Source organism: Bidens hawaiensis, unplaced genomic scaffold, assembly GCF_021521415.1.
Source record: "Bidens hawaiensis isolate Kalapana, Puna unplaced genomic scaffold, B.hawaiensis_p1.1 tig00040155_1, whole genome shotgun sequence".
Classification (NCBI taxonomy): Eukaryota; Viridiplantae; Streptophyta; class Magnoliopsida; order Asterales; family Asteraceae; genus Bidens; species Bidens hawaiensis.
The window spans coordinates 90,334-115,777 of record NW_027505654.1 but is presented as its reverse complement, the minus strand read 5'-3'; the positions used below and the strand labels follow the sequence as shown (position 1 = coordinate 115,777).

Here is a 25,444-nt window from a genome sequence, read left to right as displayed (position 1 = left end):
GTAATCACTACCTTGCTTAATATATTATTATATATCTACTTTTTGTTAAAAAAATAAAAAATAAAAAAATTTAGTTTTTAATTAATTATTTAAATGTTTTAAAGATCGGCATTTTCACGGTTGAAGGATGGTTAGAACCGAAAGATGTGGAATTGGTGCTTTCACTCTAGATATTTTGTTACCAAGAAAATCTAATATTATGTTGGTGTACGAACCTGTGGTAAAACTATGTCATCATCACTAAGAGCTGCTGCTGATCCTAGGTTCACAGCTTCTTCACCATACGAGGTCATATAGAACGATATTCTCCCTTGCCTTTGTGCTTCATAGATGACTGTATCCATAGCTTGAAGGGTGACCATGCCACTATACATCTTCACTGCAACTTCGTTGCTCACCTACACAAGAGTACGTACATTTCATGCATCAAACTTAGCACCTAGTCGCTTAAACGCGTAGATTTGAAAACTTGTGCCAAGAATCGGGGGTGGAACCAATGGGTGGGTGGGTCAAAGGGTCCGTTGACCTGCACAGTCACATGGAATTCGTCGAATTTATTTTATAGAAAAACAAAATGAGTTGGACCCATTAGCTGCATTCGATCTAGAATATTAGAACTTATTGTTTTATCAAGAAATATTTATTTTTTTAAAGAAAAAATATGCGTTGGACCCTTTAGTTGTATTTGGTAGAGGATATAACTTTATGGTAACCTCAGTGAGTTTTGGTTCCACCACTATAGGTGTGTGTGGATGTATACGTGTTGAAATTTGGTAGACGAAAGTGGGTAGCCATCATCATCTAGAACTCGGTAACATTGCACCCTCTTCTCGGATGATCCAGGAAGAAATCTCATTTCAGAAGTGTACGGAACCCAACCACCAGGAAAATCCAAAACCTGTCTCGATCATAAACAGACATAACGAAACCTTCAGATGAGTTAAATCGTTGGCAAAGTATTCCAAATTGCTTCATGTTTTGATTTAACTCTTATCTTTGTTATTTAAGATAATATTGATCACTTATACATTAAAAAGAAATAATAGTAATAGTTGTTCATGCATATCCTGAATGTAAGGTTTAATATAGTTGAAGAGATGTTCGGAAGCTGATAATTACCGTTCTTGACATTTCAAAAATAAAAGTGACTTGTCTGCTTACTATTATTTTTATATATAGATTTATTAAGTCGTCTATGTGCTGTGAGTGAGAAGATAAATCACTGTCGAACGTGAGAAATTTATAATTTGTGACCTCATAGTAAGTTTCCATAGGGTAACGGATTAAAAACAAAATTTATTAACTCGTCATTGAAAAATACGGATTCAATATTTTTTCTTCGGCGCTCAAATGTCTCTTGACTTGATATCAGAATTATAAATGGGTCTAAGTCAAATAAAATAATAAATAATGGTGACTTTATTGTATCTATAAGCTCAAGACACACAACGTCGTCATTGACATAATAGTTCCAAAAAGTCATGATATGAAGCACTTTATTATTAAGTAAAATATTAATAAGAAATTGTACATAATTATATGCATTCTAGATCAGTAACACATATAGTTATATATATATGATGATTCATTATAAGTTATAGCTATTGAAAGCCATGTGCTATATATTTTATTCATAATCTGGGCTATTTAAAATGTTATTGAAAGGTTTAATCATATTTAGCAGTTATAACCTCAAGTTAATTTGTAGGTTTAATATAAACATAGCAAGATTTTCAAAACAATTTAAATGAGAGTGTTGCCGACGCGCTTTTAGCGGGGAACTCGACAACGGACCCGCATATTAAAACGCGAATACGCAAACACATCGTAACGAATATCACTCCGGCACAACAAAATAAAAGTTTATCTAACTATCAAAAGAACTTATTGGTTCGGCTCATTACGGTATTGATGTGGTACCGACACTTGGTATGTGGTTACAATACAAAAAAAATATTCTATTGCGCAAAAAACTCCGTTTTCATCGGAACTTACATAACTTGTTGCGAATACAACTTCGTTTTAACAGCATGACATATAAAAATATGAGCATGTCGTAACAGCATACTAAAGTTTTTAAAATATCGTATGCTAAAGATTACCAACGAATCAATAACTTAAATGTATAAGTAATAAAAAAAAACTATATGAGAAGGAAAACATAAACATATATTAAGGTACACTAAAATCATGAAAACTTTGGGATGCTAAAGTGAAAAGTAAACAAAGTTTAGCAAAAATAAATGTCATGGATCAAAACTAAAACAATTTAAAACTTGAGGGACTAAATTAAAACAATCTAAAATTTAAAGACTAAAATGCAAAATTATATATTAAAGGTAACACTGTGTAGTAGTATGTTTCCTTTAATACATAGTATAATGGTTTATATCTAGTTTGATTTTTAGCAATTAACCAATTTTTACCTTTACCTACCCCCATCTATCTCTCTCTCTCTCCATGTATAGTTGTATGTAAAGATGATTTTAAGGGTTCCTCACTCCCTACCCTTTTGGGAAATCCTTTTTATTCTCTTTGCTGCCAGGTGATTAATGTTGTTGGAATTGGGAATTAATGCAGTTCTTGGGTTGGGTTAACTATCCTGAAAGAGTAATGGACGATCCGTTTAAAAGACTATAAACTATTTAGAGAGGAGGTCTTAGGTTAAATCCCATATAAGATCGTCATTTGAAAATCTTAAGAATGATATGAAAACTGTGATAAAAGTTATAAAAAAAAACCTGTGAACACCACCCACGCCCTGGTCTACACATGACTATTGATTACATGTGTACTAAAACTATTTTAGTCAGTCAAATACAGCATGTGCTCATTTCTTTCCTTTTATACCACTTTTGGTTATACATGTTACTTGTTTCTAAAAATTACTTTACCGTGTTACTGAACAATATTATATATAAAATACTCAAAAGTGAGTAAAATTATAATTTAATTCTTTAAAACCATTAACGAAATATTTTAAGCTAAACATTTCAGCTCGACTAATTTAGCCTAAATTGAAGATAGATTAATTCGAAGACCCAACAAGCCCTTATAACACAATCTTGGTCTTAACTTTCACCATCTGCTCAAGCTCAGCTCGAAAATCATGAATATTTATATAAAGATTATTCTTTTATAGAAAAGTTTATTTCGTATGTATACACGGTTTTTAAATAATAATAATAAAATACGTTGACATGCTAAATTGATGAAATTGGCTTGAGTTGACTCGTTCGTTAAGCACCCTAGCCATAATTCCATGTAATAACTCATTTGACGCTTCTTCAATTTATAATGACATTTTTTTCTTCAAGAACAGTAAGTATTTTTTTTAGCGAAGCAGCTCGGCTTGTTTATCTTAGCAAGTTGAATGTTTAGTCACGCTTCGCTCGTAAAAACCTCGAGCCAACTCGTTTGTTTTTAAAATATTTAAAAGTTTGCTTTTGTATAGTTATAGAAATTAGGAGTGTTCGACGAACCAAATTTCAAATATCAGAATAAATCAAATCAAATCGTTCGATTTTTATTTTTTGAACCTGGATTCGAATTAGATTCGGTTGATTTGATTGGAATTCGAAATTAATAACAATTCAATTCAAATTAGAAATTCTAATCCAAATATGTCTAAAATCATTAGAAACATGTTTACTATATGTGTATATGTATATAATTTTAACTCGAAATTCAAATTGAATTTAAAATCATAAATTCGTATTCGATCAATAAATCAAATTCAAACTCTTGAAAACCGAATTCGAACCTTCAATTTCAAGTTCAATTCGAATTGAAATTCGAGTTTTCCGATTTCAATTCGAATACTGAACAACCCAAATAGAAACAAATAATAATAATAATAATAATAATAATAATATCCTTACATATACCAATGTAAAAAAATTGTTTTTCAACCAAAGAAACCTTTCTAAAAAATATAATACAACGTATATCTATATAAAAATGATTTTGTTTTTTAGAAAAATAAACAATTCAAAACCATAATTTATTATATATTTTTTAAAACTAAAAACATATACGGTAAAATGTTAGCAAAAGAACAAAAATATGGAATCGTCACTGTATATGCATGTATAACTATTTGTACGTTCATGAGAAATTAATTTACCTGGCTTTTTTCCTCCTCATCATCGCTAGAGAACCTATTTACTTGTTGACGAGCTTCCAAGGCACCAAAGTGGCAATATCTGAAAACAGTGCCTGATGACATATAAGCCGGCTTTCGGGAAGTCCCTTCACGTGCATCACCTGAAGCGGAAGTGGCTAGGGAGGTTCGTAAGGATCGGAAGGCTGTAGATATCAATGTTTTTTTCCGGTAATTGTTGCCTCTTGTAAAGACCAGCCATATAGTCATGTTCAGTTACGCTAGCTACTTTTAGCAATAATGGGAAGAAGAATGTGGGGATGAAGTGTTAGATGGGTATGTGATTTATATATAGCATTATTGATCTATTGATTACACATGCGTATATATATGAGTAGTTAGTTATATAAATAAGCCATATTTTGTACCATTAATCTATTGATTATACATGCACACGAGTTATTATAAATAAGCCATCGCCCACATCTAAATTTATATAACCGGGCGCGGTTGGTGGCTTGTAGCCACTAGCCCCACAATAATAAGTATGTGTTGGAAAGTGTCACTCTCAAATGGAAAAGGTTCATTGTGTTATTAATTAGGTTTGACTGTCCACAACAATTGAGAGTAATTTTCTCCATAAACAGTCCAGTTAGCGTGCCACAACAAATTTCCTTTCAATTTTTCTACAAACATTTTTACCTACAACAATAACATATTCATTCTTCTCACATACAACTTCATAATTTCCACATAACCAATATGAAGGACCCACAAACTATCATCCTTCACCATCCTTGATAAAGGATCTTCGGATGGATGACCTCCACCTCAACCTTCACAACACTTGCCTTCTCCGTCCTTCTCACAAATCTTCTCCACGTAAGCTATGGATGGCCCTGATGCGGAAGTTCTTATGTGTTGTGGAGGGACTTACGTCATCGCCATGTAGGAAACGGAGCTCCTTTATAAAGTCTTTTGTTGTTTAAAACCCCTAACCATGTTATATGTGTGTGTGTGAGATATATATATATATATATAGAGAGAGAGAAGCACTATGGCCCCACCACAATTCCTCTTGCTGGGCCAGTAAATACTTACCTGTCACTTCCATGCCACCCCAGCATGCTGCCTAGGCGTGGTGTTGGGGCCCTCCAGCTCAGCCTTGCAGGTCTAAGATAAAGCCTACAACGGGAGCCTTATAGACAAATAGTCGATCTAAATATGGATGCATGGGTTACCGTTTAAAGATAAATCTTAATTTTAACATCAGTACAAGTTGGAGACCTCAAGTGATGCAACGGCTCGAACTTTTGTGAAAGGATCCAAAAACTTGTTTCGTGAAAGAATCCAACCCCTTTATCCGTAGCTTCTTTAAACCGGCACGTTGCGAATTTGAAACTAAAGTTAAAAGGCTAAAAATCTTGTAGCAAAAACGTAAAGATATGAAAGTTTGATGAGTGACAAAAGTAAAAAGAAAAAAACATGTTGAAAAAAGTACAAAGAACAAAAGTACAGTAACAAAAAGAACAAATGTTCATAAGTTGTATTTTAATATATTATATAACAAGAAGCACTATTAATTCTTACTAGGTATTTACCTATTATAATAAGATAAAATAGGGGAAAATTCCTAAAATAGGTATTTATGAAAACAAATTTCAAGTTTTAGGTATGATTTTCAAAGAATAACAAAAATATATATTATAAACTAGTCGTGACGAGCAGATTATTTTAGTGCACGAGTAGTTTGCAGAGCCACTTAAAACATGCCAGGTGGCCATAAACTAACCATGACGAATACCTTCACTAACCATCTAGTCGTCACGACTAAAGAAGTTGCATGCCTCGTAATCAACACCCTTGGTTTAGTCGTGACGAATAGATTAAAAATTTTACAAGGCACGGGTAGTTTACTAAACTAACCATAACGAGTTGTTTTGTTTACCAAATTCATCGAACCGGTTAGTTTTACAAAAAACTACACGTATTGGATATGTTTACGGAACAAACTACTCGCATTGGATATGTTTGCGGAAGAACTACTCGTATTGGAAATGTATAAGGAAGAGCTACTCGTAATGACTATTTGAGCTTTCAAACTAACCGGTCCAGTTAGTTTCTTGTAAGCAAAACAACTCAATATAGTTAGTTTAGTAAACTACTCGTGTCTCGGAAAATTGTAATCTACTCGTCACGACTAGATGGTTAGTGAGCATGCTCGTCACGGTTAGTTTATGGGCACATGGCATGTTTTAATTGGCTCTGCAAACTACTCGTGTAGTAAAATAATCTACTCGTCACGACTAGCTTATAATACCTATTTTTTGAATTCTTTGAAAATCATACCTAAAACTTGAAATTTATTTTTATAAATACCTATTTTGGGAATTTTTCCGTAAAATAATTGTGGACACTTGTCATCTTTTGGTTAATTCTTACAAATTTTTTCCCTTCAAAATAAGATACCTAATATATGTAATAGATCAATAATTATTCACGTTCCTTTTACACTCTATTTATATTATATCTGTATATTTTTATAAATATTAACATATTATTTTACTATATATTTCAAAATACTTGGTAAATTCCAAAAATCAACAAAAAATCATGTTTCTTAAAGATTGAAATGAATATAATTTCAAATGTTACTATTAATATATTATACTATGTATATTGTAGAACATTGCCGAGAAAAACAAAACTCGAATATGCTTTCAGTTTACAAAGTAATTATTAATCATTAAATTATAAATATATATTTAAAAGTCGATCATTTTTTTTAAATAAATCCATTTATCTATTATTATTATTGTAAATTGTCATATAAATTTATAAATTATAAATATATACTTTAAATCTATCCATTTATTTTTTCAGTTAATTTAGTAAACAATATATACGTTAAAATGTAACGATAGTATATACGAATCACTTTCAGACATAACAAAGTTTATCATACTTAATTTATTAGTTTTTTAATCAATGATTGTTTCGGGTTTTTTGTGGAACTTAAATTTTATTTTATGGGTCAAAAGTTGGTAAATAGATTTTTTGGTACAAGCTAACTACTTTTAGGTCAAATATTGTTACGGGTCAAAAATGAAAAATTTGAGTATTTTTAAAATTTTGAGAATGCAAATAGATTTATCATCAAATTTGTTATGGGTTCAACGCAGTGTTTTGAAACCCGGCCCGGCCAGTCGGACCGGGACCCGGTCCCTATATCGGGCCTTGTCAACGTGTTTTGGACGTTTCTAAAAACCCGGCCGGGTTTCACGGGTGGCGGTCGGCCCGGACCGGTTGACCCGGCGGGTGGACCGGTAAAACCCATTTTTTATAAAATCCAAAATGAAATGTCCATGCCAGGATTCGAACTTGGGTCATTTCAGATAGAAGCTTTAATAATTACCCTATAAGCCAACCAACCAAGCTTCATTGATGTCTCTATTGATCAAACATAAATCACATATATTTAAAAAACAATGTATAAAACATAAATAAACATTAAAGTTTGTTATTATTATTATTTTTTGTTATTATTATTTTTTATATGTATATGAATTATATATATGTGTAAATATATATTTAAATTATTTATGACGTCATCCGGGTCAAACACCGTCCGCCCTCCCGGGTCGGTCCGACCTTTGACCCGGTAAGGAGTCCGGGTCGACGTCCGGGCCGGGTCTGAAAACATTGGTTCAACGTGTTGACTTGAAAATGACAAAAGTACGAAAGTTAGAATTTTAAACATGATTTGGGTTTCAAATTTAGTTTTAAGGGCATTTTTTGAAATAATCAAAAAGTTCGGGATTTGGCAAATTGACTACTTTCCCTAAACTATTAAAATTTAAGAAAAGATTGTGAACACTTTCGATATGCCACCCCCATGTCTGTCAATGCTTATAACTTTTATCAAATTTGAAATATTTATGTTAGCGTTAACTTTTCCTCCAATGGTGATCAGAACATTGTAAGGAAGCATGTCATGCAAACCTATGCTCAAATGAAACAAAGTATTCACAAAATTGAATAAGTTAACATGTTATTTTTTATGTTGTCATTATGACAAAGTCGAGAACTGAAACTTATCAAAATCTTTTTCATGGTGTAGCTCAGAAAAACATAGTTCTTGAAGAACAACCGTCGTTACAATTTAATGTTCTCATTTCTTTGATGGATGGTAAATTGATAAATATATTAATAAAGGTATTGCTCCTTTTGTATTTAGGCTGAGTGGTTAGAACTACTGTCGTATGACACTGAGAATGAAATTTTCAATAGAAATAAGCATTCTCGGGTACGTTTTTGCACGGAAAATTTTCTATTAAATTCATTTAAAAAAATCATTTTGTGGTATAAATAAAATCAATTTATGTACACATAGTATAGATATAAGTATAGATGTAATATATTTCTTTTATATACGCTATTTAATTATTTGCTTTACTTATAATTTTATAATTTGAATTATCCCGTATGTGACACAGGCTCTAAAACTAGTTAGTAATATGTGAACGTAATTAGATTTCAGGTTTGTTAGTGTAATCCGTTTAATAAATGCATTGTATAAAAATTAGCCGGCCCAAGCTCGAGCTCGATCTTGGCTCGTTTCGAGCTCTTGTTTCAAAGCTCGAGCTCGACCCGTGAGTAGATTTTCAAGCTCGAGCTCGGCACGGGCTTGGCTCGTTTACTATTTATCAATTATATTTTGTACAATTATAATTATTTTTATATATTTTTTTTATTATAATTGTATGTATAAAATAATATATATTATTTAGTTATGTTTATTTATTTTTTCATAACATTATATAAATGGCAGGCTCGTTTATGTTAGCGAGCCGTCTATGGCTCGTTTATTAAACGAGCTTACTTTTGGCTCAAGTTTGGGCTCGGGCTCTATTAAGCTCGGCTCGATCGAACTTTTTAACGAGTCGATCTTAAGTAGCTCGCGAGTAGCTTGGCTTGAATTGACGTGTCTAATTTGCTACTTAATGTTTGGGTTGTAATAAAACTAAACGGGTCAACTTGTGAAGTGTTTAAAACTTAGTATTGCAAAACTTAAGCATGCATGATTTGTTTTCAACCTTCCAAGTTGTTAATGACTAGTTAACACATTTATAATTTTATTATAAAATTGTTGTAACTTATAGCCCATCAACCAGCTTACGACTCTTTAAGTATTTGTTTATAGATTTATTAAAACTGATTTCCAACCCGTCGTAACTTACAAACATGCTTCTCATTTGACTAACGAATAGATTAATTGAGTTGTACTCAGGTTATGTAGTATAATTGTGTTCATGGTTAGGATTGAGTGATGACAAGACTTGACCTTTTTATTTGGGTAACTGGTTTTTTTTATATATTGAACAAAATGATCCAATTACAATATAGAGGTGCGTAAACGGGCAACAAGCTGCGCCGTCACCCCGTTTTGAATGACAAACCCGATCGTACTGAAAACAAAGTTATAGTTCTTTGGCGTCGATAAGTTACTGTGCACGACCCGTTGAACTCTTTTCAGAACGTAATAGCTTCGGGGGCAAGGGACCCAAACGCATCAAAAATAAAAGGAATAAAGACGTGTTGATTTTCGGCACATATTTTCTCATACTTAGCATTATAAGTGATACTAAATTACTAATATAAGTGATAAGGGTTCAAACATGTAATATGACAAGATAGTAAAAAATGCAACTAAATAATAGTTTTGTGATAAACATAAGAATATATTTAGGCTCTTGGATTTATGATCTAGTAGTTGAGATTAATAGTTTTTAAAAACTGTATAGTTTCATATTTATATGATATAATATCCTATTTACGTCTCATAAAAGAATTGTCTTTTATTTGAATCATCTAAAAAAAACCCTAAAATTCTGTTGGATTATAATGTAATTAACCCTAGTGACATAAAGTTTGTCTACTTTGGCAAACAATAGAACATTGAATCTCGTGTCTTTTAACTTTCAATGTTAAATTATTAAGACTAAATACACTTGTCACTTTTAAAAAGCTTGTTTATAATATGTAGGGCTGTCACTTTTACCCGAAACCCAACCCGAAAAAACTCGTACCCGAACCCGAACTAACCCGACCTGAAAAATCCGAACCGGAGAAAAGACTAACCCGAACCCGAACCGAAGTAATTCGAGTTGGTTCTCGGGTTTGATTTATAATTTCGGGTCAACCCGAATAAATTTTTAGTTTTGAAATTAAATATAACTTTAGGTATAATAGGCTTAGTCTCAGTCACTAAATTTATAAGAATCTGAGCCTGATCGAATCTTATCATTCCAACTATTATGGATCGATTGTTTATGTTCTCCGTTTAATACTAATAGCAACCGTAATCGAACAACCAAATCACGTCTGATTGAAGACAATTATGGTTCGAGTTAGTTACTTAGTTTTACTCTTCTTTTGAATTGTTTTATGACCTTATCAAGTTATGTTGGTTTATTATTTGATTATTTGCGTTATGAGTAAAGAAGAATAAATTGTTTTAATTTTAGCATTGAAGTTTTTTAAATTTTTTTGTTTTTTGTTTCATTTTCTAGGATACTCGAAACCCGATTAACCCAACCCGAAAAAACCCGAACCCCAAAAAACGAAACCGAAGAACATCCCTAAATTAACATGGCTCTCTATCGTAATTAAATCTTTATTATATCTTACCTAAAATTCTACGTTTCATGTAATGGCCGATACATGAGTGCATCCATCATTTCACAACTGACATAGGTGGCTGACAATCTTTATCTATTGCTTATGGTACCCTTGTGAATCGTTTTACGATCTATCAATTCTAAATAGTCATCGGTGATGAAGGAAGGACCAGTTGCGATGGTCAACTTGTAAAATTAAGGTAGTATTTGTTACGCATGAATGACATTTGGAATTAGATGACCAATTATTATGAGGGAAGGCTAAAAATGTGTGTTTGGTTGGTTAGTGATGTGTTGTAAAACACACGTATTTTCCGCACCTTTTATCTATGTATTGTATTACATTTTATGTATTTTAACTTGTTTTAGATAGGTTTTACATATTTTTATTTATCTTGTAGGCAAAGGGTGGAAAGGAAGAAAAACCGAGTTTTTCGAGGAGCTTACGAGCCTTATACGCATGAGATTTCAAGAAACAACTCAAGGACCGGTCCGTTACATCATGGAAAAGCCCAAGCCTACTATTATATTATAATATAAAAAGAAAAAAAACCTAAGTTGAGGGCTCTGGTCCGATCGCACAGCAGCAGGAAGGAAGCAAGGGAAAAAAGTTTTTCGTGCTTAGGGTTGGATCGTGTGGCGGCTAAGGAAGGAAGAAGACGCAAGAACCAAGCCTCGTGATAGTTTATCATCAGTTTCTACAGCCGATAGCAGCCCCGGAATAGCCCATATCCTTTCATTCATTACTTTGTTCATCACACTTTAATTTTATTGTTCAATTGTTGATTTGTTTTACAATTGTTTGAGAGATTGAATAGTTAGTGATTATTGTTGATCGTTGAATGATTGTTAAGATGATTGGTATGAGTTATATAATGATTTTATTGAGTGTTTGCTGCTGTCCAAATAATATGCTAGGCTAATATTGTTAGTTCTACCTAGGAATGATGATAATTGTTAGTGTTTGATGAGCTTGTTGGATTCTTTGATTGATAGATGTTAATTGTTATTGTAAAGTTTGATTTAGACATAAAATAGGTTGTGTTTAAGGGCTGGAAATTTTGGTGATTCATTGCATAAACCCCGTGTGTTGGTTAATTAGTTTTGTGTTGATTGATCGGTGCATTGTTTGATTCTAGACTTTGTGTTTAGGGTTTTTTTTGCGGTAGGTACAACCGTAAGGTTTTGTTGCGTGAATTTGAGGTTAAAGTACAGCGGTTAGACACTTTCTTTGAGACCGAGAGGTGATAAGAAGTTAGGGTTGTCTCATTGCCTTTTGTGTGTGGTTTAGGATTTTCGTTTTAATATTAAAGCTTAGTTGTGAGGGTTATCCGACGCACATCAGTTAGTGGAATGAAATCAACGATCATATAAGAAATCTCATTCATCAAAGTATCTTACCGAACTAGTATAATAAATCGCAAAAAAAGTGCAATGGTACTAAAAATGTTCACTGCGGTACCAGTACCAAAGGCAAAAAATTGATAAAATACTGGTACCATATCGTATCTGTACAGTATCTATCCCAAAACTTCAAAATGTTGGTACCGAATTCGGTACCGGTTCGTTATCAGTACCTGGTACCATTTGCCCATCCCTAACCGGCGCTGCCACCACCACTGACCACCATCGTCGCCTCCTCACCGCTATCGTTTCCACTGCCACCGTCGTTGCAACCACCGCCATCGGCACCACCACCGTCACCGCCACCGCTGCCACCATATTGTCGTCGTTAGCACACCAATACCACTGTCGTTGTTGCCGCTATCACCGACAATAGGGCTATAAACGAACCGAACGAACACGAACAAGGCCTTGTTCATGTTCGTTCGTTAAGAAAATAATGTGTTCACGAACGGTTCACGAACACTTACCGAACGAGGTTTTATGTTCATGTTCATTCGTTAAGGAAATTAATGTGTTCATGAACGGTTCACGAATACAAACAAACACAAATAAAATCGGCAGAGCCTAGAGATTGAGACCGATGTATTCATCAATGTGGATAATGAAAGCATTTAAGTGAATCGAATGAACACAAACAAGGGCATGCTCGTGTTTGTTCATTTAACTTTAAAAGAACACGGGCACTTAATCGAACAAATATTTATGTTCATGATCGTTTAATTAAAAATGGGCATTCTTGTTCATTTGTTTAAAATCTAAACAATATAACTGAACAAAGATAAACGAACATGTATAAACAAATGTAAATGAACACAAATATAAATGAACTTAAATGAACACAAATTAACAAATATTAAGTATTTAAACAGATGACCTATCTAGATAGTATTTAATAATTTTGTATTAATACATAAATGAACATAAATAAACAGACATAAACGAACGTTCATGAACATGTGTTCATGTTCGTTTGTTTAATTAAACGAACACAAATTTTTGTTCATGTTCGTTCGTTTATTAAATAAACGAACTTCCTGCCGAACGGTTCACTAATAGTTCACCGAACGTTCGGTTCGTTTACAGGCCTAACCGACACTACCGCCGTCACCGTCGTCGTCACCCCCACCGTTGCACCGCCACCACCACCGCCTCCGCCGTAATTGCCATATTTTATCTTGGTAAACTTTTTGTATTTTAAGATAGAGGTATTTTTGTGATATTGTATTTCATTTATGCTTTTTGTGTCCATCAAACAAATAAAGTAATTATTTATTCTATTCTCATAGGTTAACCAAATAAGACAAATGAATGATAATCATCTATTTAACTCTTTTATCCGTTTCATTCCCTTTTCAATCTATTACCTTATATCAAACAAACCTGAGGTATAGACTTCTGAGGTATAGAATTATGATAGAAAAGTAAAATATTTTATATATTTATTGTATTTATTTTAGGCATTTTTACATATTTCTCTTTATTTAACACCATTAATTACATATTTCTCAATACCTAAACAAGCAATTACATATTTCCTCTTTTCATATCAAATTACCAAGTTACCCATATCTCTTACCATTGATAAATTAATTAAAAAACAAAGTTATATTAGTAATTATAAAGTTAAACCCACACCATCAAATCATCTTCTCCAACCTACTTCCGGCAAGCTTCTGGCCATCTCATCACCGCCATAAATAACTACCACCAGTTTTTTCCCTCTGAATCCCACCGTCTCATGTACACTTTTTTTTTTATTATACTTGAGTTGTTTTTGTTGGTAGAAAAAATTTAAATCGATAACTTTCTTATATTGACTATTGAATAAAATGTTCGATGCCAATTGGTTTATTAGTGTTCGATATGTTCGTCTTTACATCGACTCGGTTTGGATTGAAATTGAGGAGATATTTAATTGATGTTTTAAGGAAGTGGATATATGTAAATACTTATTTAATTATGTCATTAAGGGTAAAACATTTATTTAATTAGTTAATTTTAATGAAATAGGGAGATATGTAGTATGTGTGGTTTAGGAAGAGGAAATATGTAATTCATTTTTAAGGGATTGGTAAATATGTAATAAGGTAAGTTAGCATGGGGATATATGTAAATACCCCTTTATTTTAAGAGTCAAGTTATTCTACAAAGGGAGACAAAAATGAGAAGGATGAGAAAGATTTATAGCCACACAAAAAAAAAACCCTTTAAAAAAATTAAATAAAAAATCATAACTCAAAATTTATTAAAAAATAAAAAAAGTAAAAAACAAAAAAATGTTTCCACCATCTTCCTTGTTCTTAAAAAAAACAATGTTAAGGGAAAAACATCATTGCGTCTTTTTGTTTATCGTTGTGTTTTCTGTTTATTTTCGTTATTGATTGTGTCTTTTTTCCTTAACATTGTGTCTTTTCTTTATTAATATTGTGTTATATTATTCAACACTGTGTTATATTTTGTTCTGCATTGTGTTATTATTTTGCGATTTATTATGTCGTTTTTTAGTTATAATTGTGTCTTTTGTTCATTTTCATAAGTGTGTCTTTTGTTTCTGCATTATGTCTTTTCGGGGGTTTTTTTTGGAACGAGAATTACAAAGGAAACATTTTTGTTTTTTTATTTTTTTCGTTTTTTATTTATATTTTCAGTTATGACTTTTTTTTATTAATTTTTTGGAATTTTTTTGAGGTGTTTTTTGTGTAGCTACAAATCCTTCTCACACTTTTTATTTTGTCTCAATTTGTATTTTAACTTTTACCTTAGACTGGACGTACTGGACAAATTTGGGCGCCATCATTAATTGCTTATGTGGCACTCCAAGTTTTTGTTAAAACCACTATTGACACTTTATTTTTCTTTACTGCCCCCAATGTTAGCCAAGGCCTTAACGGTTTTGTCACACCCCGACTAGCACAATGCGGAAACATAAAACGGGAATGTAACAGACATCTCTGGTATCAACAACACTGTTTATAAAGAAACATTACAAATTAATTTACATTAAATTACATTACATTATTCTATCATTGTTTTACAATCTAGGTGATACAAACAAAACTAGTTCGTTAAACTAGGTGATCTTACTACTAAAACCCTTGTTTCTATTTACATAGCATCAACCACACCTTGCACACGTAGCAGATGACCAAGTTATTCCAATTTAGGTACACCTGAAAAGCAGTTTAAAACGGGTCAACTACTAAAGTTGGTGAGTTTCACGAGTTTCAAGAAAACAGTATGCATAATCACAAGACATAATTTGTATATACGCATGTAAGTATATGTGTATGTATTTATATATGTGATGTAATTATGTTAAGCTACAGTGAAGCCTGGACTGTTCGTGCTGCGTGCCTCCATTTCCCACGCTCAATCAACCACTGTGGCTCCCGTTTCGCCCACATTTTGCACCAACTAGTTATGTCTAACACTACATAGCTGGTTCGTATAAATATGGACATGTGCAAACGGGATAATGTCTCAGCAAATCGTGCTGGCCCCGCCTGGGTTTGTCAAACCAATAGTATTATTCACAAGCCACCGGCTCGAAGTTAATCACTGTGTTAGTGGGGACTTTCATGTGTTAGCACTTAGATAATTCACATCATCATACGTTTCAGATAAGTATATAGATATAAGGAAACATACTTTTCACCCCGAAAGTTCGTAAAACTGTATAAAGAGTGGGGTCATGAAACTCACTGTTTAGTAGATACTCAGCACTGTGTCAGCTCGTGGTTTGCTATCACTAGTTCCTATAATCAATATTATAATAATATTAATATTTTAATATTATTATAATCTCAGTACTAAACTGGGCTGTGTAACTAATCTGGTATAGCTGGAACTCCCATAAAGTGGCAATAGGCTTAGGTTGTGATGTTGTTCAATGTCTGATACTTAAAACCGAACTTGGCTTAGTTTCCCGTTTTCCCAGCTGGGCCAAGTTGTTCGTTTACGCGTTCAGAAAACAGTTATGGGGAAATAAGCTTGGGTAAATGTATTGGTTAATAAAATGATTAAGTTATAAAGAAAGATCACGTATTGGGGTCCCGGATTAGCTACAGGGCCCGTTTCCGTTTATTCAGTTTGATTTGAGAAGAAACGCGCACAATCTATCCAGATTGTCCAGGTTTCTCATAGAAAGGTTCGTTTTACTTAATTAATCCAAAAATATGATTTTTGATCACTCTTGGTGTTTTGATATTCCCGCAGGATCGTTAATCGCGAACTTGCCGGTTTTTATTAAAATTGAATTTGTTTAATATTCAAATTAACATAATTAATTAACCATTAATCATTAAATTATGAAAATTTAACCACTTATCAAATAAAATATTTAGATTGTTATAAAAATATTTCTAGAATTATTTATTGATTTAATAATTTATAAAAATTCATTTTATCAGTTATATTTCGCTTAAAAATCGTCCGTCTATCCCAAACGATTTCCAAAAATTCCACAAAAATTTCTGAATACTCAAATTATGTCCCAAAACCAAATTCGGCTATAAAAATTCATACGAACGTATATGCACAAAACACCCTTAAAATTTTCCAAATGATCCCAAATTTTATATGTGATAAAAATATACCAAATCTGAGTTCCCCACAAAATTTCATAATTTTTCAAAAATTTTAACTATTTTTCCCAAATAAACGTTCCAATTCGGTAATAAATTCGCCAAATATTCTCGGATGATCGAAAAATTACCAAATTTGAACAGGGACTCAATGATATGATCCCTGATTTGCTTGTAAAATTTCAAGACCTAAAAATATGCACATTACAACCTTAACCTAAACAGCCCGTAAGCGAGTGTTTCGGCATTACCTTTGCGGTTTTGGTTCGTTTCCGCCTTTCTAATCAACTTTTCAAGCTCTTGTGCTCCTATGTAGGCTAGATACAAGTCCTATATCACAAACCAAGCAATTTTTAATCAATATAACAGCCCTTGACTTAGGGTTTCAGCTAGTGCACAAAAACAAACTTTCGAATCGTAAAAATGCCGTTTCAACCCTTTAATTCGTGTTTATGGCCAAAAAAACTATCAAACCAGGTTCCTTACCATGTGTATGATCAAGGCATGTTTATGGACCATTTTTAGGATTTTTACATGGTTAGGAATGATTTTTAGTAATCAATCTATGTTTACAAGTGATTAAGCGAGTTTAAACGGGTTAAAAATTAGCCAAAATGAAATTTTATTACCTTGTTCTTGCTGGGTTTTATGAAGAGCAGGTTTTGTCCAGATTTTTCCCAAAGATGATGTTGAAAAAAATATTACACTTAACAATATTTAAAGGAAAACTTTGGGGGGGGGGGGGGGGGGGGTTTCCGCTATTGCGGCCGCCCCAAAGGTGGGGCCCATACCCCCCCTCTTGTTCATTTATCTCGTTTTTCGTGTCTTTACGTGAAATCTCGACCTCAAATTTATTTCGGGTTCGGTTTTTTGAGCGAGAAATATATCGAGTACGCCAAATAGCGCAAAAACGAGTGTTTTTCGGCTAATTTTGTGCAAATTTATAAAAACATAGTATACATTTGTAAAATTCGAAAATATTTTCATGGATCGCTTAAAACATTTCAAATAAGTGTTTGGTAAATCTTTTTCGGCTTAACGGATGATACAATGCTTGGTTTGTAACTATCTTTCGTGTTTAAATCTATAGCGGGTAGTTAAACGAGCATGTTTTCGTTTAACTTGTTTGCTATTGAACTAAGGCCATAATACTAGTATATTAGCTTATATTAAACGTATATCACTTATAGATGCCCCCCTAGGATATATGGGTCATAACCCGACCCGTTCGGTTAATCGTTCGTTCGTTACGTAAAAAGTGTTTATTTGCTAAATCGATAAATACGTACTGATGTGTATCTTGTTTTGGCTCAAATGTCACAGGTTTTATTGGGTGAGAGACATTTTTTAACATTTAATATTTGACCATTGGGGGAATATCACACCCCTTTAACGGCTAATTCTATAACTATCTTATTTTTTTTATCTATATACATATAATGGATAAATGACTCAACAATTTATCTTTTTGGCGTGGAAGAGGCGGTAATAATTGAAGTTGTTAAGTGAAGGGTAAAACCTTTAGTCAAGCACGACCGAATATCATGACCAAAACCGCTTAGACGATGACCGCCACTAGAATGGGATCATGTGAAGGTTCATAGCTGGTTGATGAAAAATTATTTTATTGAAAGACTTATCTCATTTACCATTCAAAGAGTGATATATTCAAGCAAAGGAATAATGTAATTTGTGCCACATATCGTGTCAATGAGTATTGGTTTTTTTGTTACATATAAAAATTTGTTCTAGTATTTATTTATTTCAAGTATCCATTGTCTTTTTTTTCTTATTTCAAGTATCATTTTTTTTTTCTATATGCTTGTAACTTTTATGTTATTAAATGTTCTAGTATTTTATTGTGTGGTTTTATTATTTCAGTTATTATGTCTAATAAATAACAAAAATACAAAGTAAATAAAAAAATAATTAACTAATAATTGCAATTAGTTAAAACCAATACACTTGAATTAAAAAAAGCTTAAGTGAATCAAGTTTCATGTACATGATGCCTAAATGGCATTTTAATTAAATAATTATCTAAAACAACTGCACCTAGTCTTATTTTAAAACTTTTTCGTTATCAGTGTACTATTATTATTGTTATTATATAAACAGATGCATTTAGTTAAGGGCGCCTTTAATAAGTGTGATAGTTATAGCAGCCCATGGCTGCAAACTATATTAGTTAATTTACATACAAGTATACAACTACATCAATTTATAATTATAGTGTGTTATAATAACCACATGAATTTTGTATTCTGTAAAGAACTAAAAAAATGAAAATTAATGCATTTATGGTGTAATTCACCTAGATTAAATTAAGTTTGCCAGATAGTATAAACATAAAATGTAAACTGGTACAAATATATGTATCAAAACAAAATAGATGGTGTAAAACATTATTTTTTAAATAGCAATAAAACCAAATTGCTCGTAAATGGGTCACACACAATCCATTTATGGCGAAATAGTAATAATAATTACAACTACTATCACTTGTCACAAATGTGTAGCAATTTGCTAGACACAAATATGTAGCAACTTGCTAGGCAAGACACATTCAACTAATATTTTTTGAAAAGACTTAATAATAATTATTTGAGTTAAATGTGATTTTGATACATGTGAATTGACCCAAATAACCCTTTTAGCTCATTAACTTAAATCTTAACTTTGTAGTCAAATAGTTTCATTTTTTATCAATCAAGTCTAGCTCATCAATCCTGAAGAAACACTAATTGACCCCGGGCAGATTACGGATAATCTGGGGGTTAAATAGATGTTTCCCACGAGGGGTTATGTCCGGCAAAGATGGTTCTTCTGGTGACCTGCAAAACAGACACCGTGAGCTCGTCACTTAGAAGGGGGGGTACCTCCTTGTGACCACCCTCCGGCGTGAGAATCAGACTATATTGCTCTTGAATATAAGTGTATATTAAGAGATTGCTAGAAAAGATAATATGTGATAAGGTAATGTAATGTGTCCATACCATTCCAAGGTGTTGGAGTATTTATAGCCGAAGGTAGGTTTCCAAGCAGGTACAGCCGGCTGAATAGTATTCCTGTTCTGCCAACTGTGGGCTACGCACGTGCCATGCTGGTGGTTGGTGGGTAGGCAGCGGCTGATAGTGACCATGCCGGCTGTGTACTATTCCTGTTCCACCAACTGCAGGCTATGCACGTCCTCCGACAGGTTGGTGAGTAGGCAGCGGCTGATAGTGACATACAGTACAAGAGCGTGCTGCTCGTCATACTGTTGTCAGTGAGCTGTCGTATCTTTGGTCAGATCTTTTGTCCATACCTCGTCAGGTACAGTACAAAAGATCCTCCAGTATCGTACGGACTGGCTCATTTGTGCGGGAGTGTTCCCGGCTTTGTGCGGGAGTGTTCCCGGCTTGCTCACTCCTTCTTCAGGTGACATTACTGAATTATTTAAGAGTTAAGTGCCTTGTGCGTGTAGCCTTGCTGCGCGGGTAGCCTTCCCTGATGGCTAGTATCCGTTGCTGCGGGAACAGGCGGAGTACGTCGACCATTGGGAGGCTTTTCCTGCGGGAACAGCTTGCGTACTGCGCGTAAGGACGTCACGTCTCTGAGCATGGTGGGTCCTGCGGATCCAGTTGGTTTCTGCGCAGACGTCTCTTCAAGGTGAGTCTTGCGAGTTTAGCCTTTGCGCAGACGTCCCTGTTGAAGGTGAGTCTTGCGGGTTCAACTGCGCAGACGTCCCTCTTTGAGGTGAGTCTTGCGGGTCCAACTGGGCTCTGCTGGGACCTACATCTTCAAATCCCAACCATTTTTTCTATTATTTTTTTATTTAAAAACAAAAATACCTATAGATTCTTAAGAAAATGATGAAAATAGTCTTTTCATTTAAAAAAAAATCAAATAAACTCTAAAAAAAAGTGTCACATTTCTGAATAAGTGGCCTATCACCGGGACTAGCTCCTAAACAGTGTTGCTGGAGTTACAAAAATCAAAACGTGTTCCAGGATTTCAAAACCCAAACAAACATGTAACGATGAAACATAAATATCAAGAAACTAGATAAATCATTAAGTGTGTAATAAAGGTGCTGATAAGTAGGGTAGATCCCGTGTTACACACATGTGAGAATAATAAAACTATATATATATATATGGGAAAAACTCATGTGCATTTTAGTCTTAACATGAGAACGTAGGAAATAATACCAATTTATAAAAAAAAACGATAACGTAAGAAAACAATATCAACTACAATATCAATCTAACAAAGAAAAAAACCCAAAAATTACAACAAAAAAATCAAAATCAAGAACAAAATAATAATAGCAAATTCCAACAAATACTTATATCAGCAAAAGAAGAAATCTAATAATAACAACAAAATATAAATAAGCAAATACTTATAACGTCTCATAATCGAAAATTAGCAACTATGAACAAAAAATAACAGCAAACACTTATAAAAATAAACCTAATAATAACAGCAAATTGGTTCTCACTGTTTTCATGTTAAGAATAAAATGTATTTGATCTTGTCTCTCTCTCTCTCTCTCTCTATATATATATATATAGGGGATTTCAATTAAGAACCCCTTTGAGTTTTAAGAACTCGAAAGAACTCAGTGTAACGATTTTTTTTTTCAAATTTTTTTTACACATGCGTAATATATGTAAGTTACATACACGTAAAAAAATTACATAATTTTTTACTCACCGAGTCGACTTTTTACACATGTGTAACGGACGTAAAAGTTAGTGTAACCACTTACATATTTATTCTCTCTCATACTTTGACTTTTTTGCCAGATTTAATCTCAATCACATATTCCAATCCATTTAATTAAATGTGTGGCCTAAGTTCTTAAGTTCTTAAAACTCAACATGGTTATCAAAATATCCATCCCCTATATATATATGGGGTTAGTATCCATAGAGAACTCTATTTTCTTTAAGAACCATGAGAACCAATTTAAACCAATCATTATTTTTCAATCTTAAAAATTAAAAACTAAATAGAAAGGATATAATTATAACATAACAATTATTTCTCTCTCTCTATTTAACAAACTAATTAATTATTATCCTATTTTCACTCCTTTACAGGTTCACGTATTTACATAAGGATAAAATGATCTTGAGTGGTTGAGTAGAATCCTTCAAATACTAATTATGTAAATATAGCATATGTTTATCATCAGATCTTTCAAAGTTGAACGTCTATTTACATATATGTAATTTTCATACTATTCATCTAATTTACTAATTGGCCGTTCATTTATACAAATGTGAATCTGCATACTGATATTCCAATTTTCAAACTAACTGTATATGGCATGAAAATGTTTTACGTGTGTAAATCTAATATTTGCATATATATAAACAAAAATAAATGTTTAACTAACTGTACGTAAAAAAATGGTTACACATGTACATATTCAAACTATTAAAAAATAAATAGATTTTTTTAGTGAAATATTCGTCATTTATATTCAGGTTGAGAAAAAAATTTTCAAATGTGTAATGGAGTTGATTTAGAATTGTAGAATTAAGATTTAGGAGAGATGCTGAGAGATTATAGGGGAGGTTACATAAATAGTTAAGTTAAAAATTACTATACTACCTAAATCGTTTTTGTTTAATCCCCTCAATCTTTAATTTATTTACATATTTGCCATTATAGTTTTAAACTATTGATCATATAATTAACGGTGATGAGTTATTTAAGTTCTCACATATTTAAGTTCTCACAATAAATACTTAAATGATACTAACCCTATATGTATGTATGTATGTATGTATGTCCTATGTATTTTAATGAATTGTAAACGTCAAATAATCTAACATTGTTAATATAAGGTATCACATTATTATGACAATTTAAAACATATTTATAACTTATACTACATATTTCTAAATTATACCATGAAACACAAAATACATATTAATTAAAACTTCATTATCTACTAAAGTTATATGTTGTAAACTATGAAGTGTAAACATGCAGATGTTGTAATATAAGTTGTGTGTTATAAAAACTATTTTTATTGAAATTATAGAACATTGAAGTACACAACATAAATAATGCTACAAATATGAATATAACAATGAGATATAACAATTATAATTTTTATTAAAATGTTCAATAAAGCAACAATAATATCCAAACCTTGTGACATAAAACACCATTTCAATCCAAACATCCATGAATTCAGTCCAAACGTTCGGAAATAATTTCTCAAAATAAATAAAAATAAAAATAAAATAAAATAAAATAGCAAACTCACAAAATTTTAGAAAAATAACAATAAAAACAATTAATTACCTTTATTACTCAATATATGGTGATTACAACCATTTATTTTGAAACATTCTCCAACTTTTTTTGAAAGGCCGACAAACATAGAATGCCTAGGTACTCCGTACGGGGTGACCCAATGGCAAAAGGCCACCGCCGGCTGGCCCAACCCAGCCGTAGGAAGCCCTTAAACGCCTCCAAGTTATCTTTAGTTTCGGGGAAACTCACCCGCCCGAAGGCCCACTGATGGTAAAATCCGGATGCCCTCAGGATCGAACTGGAGATCACAAAGATCCCAGTCTTCATTCATTGAGCCACACATCCCCCCCCCCCCCCCCCCCCCAAAGTGTTGTAAGTGGGAATTGAACTTGGGTCTCCATTGAGAAACCCAAGATCTCTACCACGACACCACATTGGAAACCTTCTCCAACTTAGAAGTTAATGTTTAAAATTAAATTGTTTATTAGATAGATAATTTATTTATAGAAATTGTATACTTGGCATCCTATTTGGATACCTAGTTGAATGACATGTGAAAAAGATGTTTTGTTTTAATAGTATAGTTAGATTATATTGTAATTGAGGTTTCAAAAAGAAATCAGGTTATATACTTAACCAATATTTATATAATATTACCTCTATAATTTATGTAATTACGTTGTGTCTAATATTCCCCCGTAAACTTAGACCAGAGAACGACCTATAGCTAGGAGCGTAAATATGTAAATATGTGAATTAGCAGTGATTTTCTAAAGATGTATCCAATTTAAACTTTTGTGGATATGAACTATACACGTAATTTTCCTCTTGCAACTTGTTATGGAAGACAGTGAGAGTCAACTTCAATATGCTTTGTTCTTGCATGAAAAACTAGATTTACAACATTGTAGGTTGCACAAGGTTATCACACGAAACTACGAAAGGGTTGAAGCATCTTCTGTTTAAACTCTGAGTTCTTTAGCGTTTCTAATCAAGTTAATTCGGTAAATCTGTTAGTGAGAGCCTTGTATTATGCTTTTGTGGATGATTGATAAACTATTTTATGATTTCGTGCGATCCATGGTGCGAGGTTGGAACCCCCCCCCCCCCCCCCAAAAAAAAAACATATATATAGGGAAAGTTAACGTACAAATTAAATTAGCGTGCTAATTTTAAGAATCAAGTAGTGTAATTATATTTATAAATAGTGTAATTATGTAATTACACTACTTAATTCTCGTAGTTAGCACGTTAATTTAATTTGCATTCGATCTAAACTATATATATATATATATACACACACACTAGATTTTATCCCCCATATTACGAGGGTTGTTTTATATTATTCGTTTTTAATATTTATATATGTATATTTGGATTTTAATTTTTTATTGTAAGAAAGTTAATAATTAATATACTTGAAGTTTGATGATAAAATGGTTTCACAAATAAATGATATGTTATAATCCGGTTTAAAAGTTATCCGTGTTTGGTGATACCCATTACCCATTTATTTTCTTTATTATAAAATTGTTTATTAATTATAAATAACATCTTTTTTTTTAAATAAAATAGGATATGAATTTTTATTATATCCCTATTTTATAGGATTTTCATATTAAATATTTTATGAGATTAATTTTTAATATAATGAGATGTTATAACCCGTTTAAGAGCTATCTGGGTTTGGTGAGACCTTTACCCGTGAATTCGGGTCAAATGCGTGAGAAACCTTTATTTACAAATAAAGCAATCTGATGGCTTAAGAGAATGGTTGTTTTACATTTTTCGTTTTTTAATATTTATTTTTTGTATTTTAATTTTTTTTATTGTAAGAAAGTTAATAATATACTTAAGGTTTGATGATGAAATGGTTTCATAAATAAATGATATGTTATAACCTGTTTAAAAGTTATTTGGATTTGGTGACCCATGATCCGCTTATGTTTTTTACTATAAAATTGTTTATTAATTATAAATAATATCTTTTTATTTTTAAACTGGATATAAATTCTAGTATATCCCTATTTTATAGGATTTTTATATCAAATAATTGGTAAGATTAATTTTTAATTTAATGAGATGTTATAACCCGTTTAAGAGCTATCTGGTTTTGGTAAGACCCATACCTATGAATTTGGGTTAAATCAATGAGAGGCCTCTATTTAAAAATCAAGCAATCTTGTGGTTTCCATAAAAGATGGGGAGCGACCACATCGCGACACGTAGGGTTTTAGGGGTTTCGTTTATATATTATTAATATATATATAGAAAATGTTATTTGAACACCCCTCTAACCTTGAGAACCATTAAAACTCCCCTCATATGGACAGGAAGTGGCCATATCATCAAGTTTGACCAAAGTATATTTTTTGCTTGGAGGGCATTTTGGTATTTTTACCATGTGTACC

General features: G+C 32.4%; 1 pseudogene; it reads right to left on the bottom strand.

The window, feature by feature from the left end:
* Positions 1-215: 215 nt before the first annotated feature.
* LOC143614533 (2-oxoisovalerate dehydrogenase subunit alpha 1, mitochondrial pseudogene) lies at positions 216-4,372 on the bottom strand (annotated as a pseudogene).
* Between the last annotated feature and the right edge of the window lie 21,072 nt (positions 4,373-25,444).